The sequence below is a fragment of the Crocuta crocuta genome, unplaced genomic scaffold (assembly GCF_008692635.1).
Source record: "Crocuta crocuta isolate KB4526 unplaced genomic scaffold, BGI_CrCroc_1.0 scaffold1245, whole genome shotgun sequence".
Taxonomy (NCBI): Eukaryota; Metazoa; Chordata; class Mammalia; order Carnivora; family Hyaenidae; genus Crocuta; species Crocuta crocuta.
Window position 1 is genome coordinate 110,771 of NW_027530890.1, and position 2,630 is coordinate 113,400.

Sequence of the window (2,630 nt, forward strand, 5' to 3'; positions counted from 1 at the left end):
GGGGGGCCGAGGCGGTGCCGCAGCTGCGGAGGCACCTCCGGGCGCCGTCGCCTGTTGCTAGCCCTCTGCTTAAGGCGTCCTTGGCGGCGGCAGAGCTTTTCGAACGTAAACGTCCCCTGGCCCAAGCCTGAGTTGCAGGCTATAACGGAGCAAAACGCACTTACCTAAACACCGTACGTCTGCGCTTCACTGGAGGAGACTAGGCTAAGAAGAAGAGGTCTGACTGCACTGAAAGTTGCATTTTTTGGTTTTGTTTTTGGGGGTTTCCCCCCCCCTCCTAACCCCCTCCTGCACCCTGGCGCAATAGCAGCAGCCCTCCAAGGAGGATATTTGAATGGGTGAATTATGCGAAGCCCTGGTTTCCACTCAAGTCAGGGCGGCTGATGGCACTTGTCAGACAGGACGACCAGACTGGGAAGGAGACCAGGTAGAAACTAGGGACGGGTGAGGGGCGCCAAGTGGCGCGGACCACAGTCTCAGCCCTGCTCTGGCTGCTGGGGGAGCCAAGGGGGGAAAGCCCTTGAATCCTGAGACTGGGGGATGGGGTGACGCTGCAGCTGGAGTACTTTTATGTCTGGAAGCTAAAAGGGCTTTTGAATTTAAAAAAGCATTACTTAGGTCTCTCGTCAGCCATCAATGAGGGCACGAATAGTTCTTTCCGTGAAATTAAAAGAGAAGAGAGTGAGAGAGACAGAGAGAGAAGAAAAATAGGGATAAAAGGAAAATGAAAAATGAAAAGACATAAGGGAAGTAAGAAAAGCTTAAACAATAGGTTCTCACCTCCATCCATGCCAGTAAAGAGAAATATTGCAGAAACCAGGAACTTGTTCTTATGGGGGCTGGGCGGCGGGGGTGGGGGTGACAGAGAAAACCCTAAAACCTTACTATGCATTACAGATAACTAACACACGCAGGCTTGACATTTAATTAACACTGTGTCCTTGTCAATATGTGAAATAAAGGCTAAGATTTAAATGTTCCTCAACATACCTATACTTAAAGGGGAAGTGATAATCATAACTGTCAGTTAAGCCCATAAAAAATGTTCATAAAAGCCCAAAACACTGACATATTAACATACGTATTTAAAATTGAGTCTGGGGGTTGAACAAGTGTGAAGAGTGAGGTAATTAAATTTTTCATATAAAGTCTGTCCCTGAATTTCAATTTATTAGAACCAAGATAATCAGTGCTTCCTTCCGATGGCTTTCTTCCTCTGAAATGAGTACTGTGTGTCCAATTAACTGTTCACCAGCTAAATTCATGAAATCAGAAATATACTAAATAAGATGCCTGAATTGAAATACAATGCCCAAAATAATATGTTCATATGTGATTTGGGATACTGTAAGAAAAAAAAAATGGTGCACTTAAAACTCCCACTCTTCTTCTTACCATAGAGTGGCTATTAGCACTTAGTGCCCAGTTAAACCCATAAAAATATACTTTACAAAAGTCCTCCTTCAGTCATGTAATTGCTTGCAGTGAACAAATGCTGACCTGAACAACCTTCTGAAGATCAGAGACTTGTGAACTTTCTCAGACCCTGAAATTTTCAGAAGGTTTCTTTTAAGCTTACTCTTAGATAAACATATAAAATTTGACCTTTCAAATGGTACAAGAATGTGTGCCAAGAAGCCTTAATGGGAGGGGAGAAGAGTGGTTAATCTCTCCTATAACCTGTAATACAAATGAGGACAGAAATAAATAATGTAAAAGGTGAAGGGATAATTCATTACATGGGTTGTATCTTAAGAGCACAATTGCAACTAATCTACTAATTAACACTCACATAGATGTTTGAGTTCCGAAAGCAACAAAAACATTTTAATGAGATATTGTCTAAACACAGCTCCTTAAAAATAACACTAGCAATAAGTTTCTAATAAAACATAAGGAGAAGAACTTACCAGAGGACATTTCAGGAAGCAAGATGACTGTGAGAAACATATATCCAGGATTCAAACAGATATTCCATGATCTTCCAAATTAAGGTAGGGATGAGCTGCAGAGTGGTGGAACTTTGAAAAAATCAGCAGTTCCTGGTGGCATGTAACCAACTAAAAACCAGTTACACAGAAAGCCACGAACCCCCAAGGAAAAGAAGCAAAATGCGAAAGAGGTGCCTTTTATTTTGGGGGGTGGGGGGCTTATTTGTGACGATCCTTAGGCAGACAAAGTGAAAATTTACTGACTGTAACATGCCCATACAGTGGGGGGAAATAGAAGCGGTGTAACCCCAGAGAACAGGAGGTGAAATACAGATAAATCTGCAAAGAGAAGTGAAAGGATGTGCTGAAGGCAAGAGATGGAGAGAGAACTAGTGAGCAAGGCTGTAGTCATCCTGATAGATACAGCAGCGAGAATGATTTAGGCTGCTGGGAAGGATCCAATGAGAATTCAAGAGGGCACTGCTTCGGAAATCCTGCTCTGATCTTCCCACTCTCAGTTCTTTAAGAGTTACCTGCGTTGGGAACGTTATTATTAGGATTAATAGTTTTCCATCAGTGTATTTCACTAGGATTTCCCTTGAACTCTCTCACTCGTAGCAACTGAGGGAGGCGTAGTAAGGAAGCCCGACACACCAGCCCCCCAAGGAAACCACGGTGGTCACTTTAGGACGACCGAAT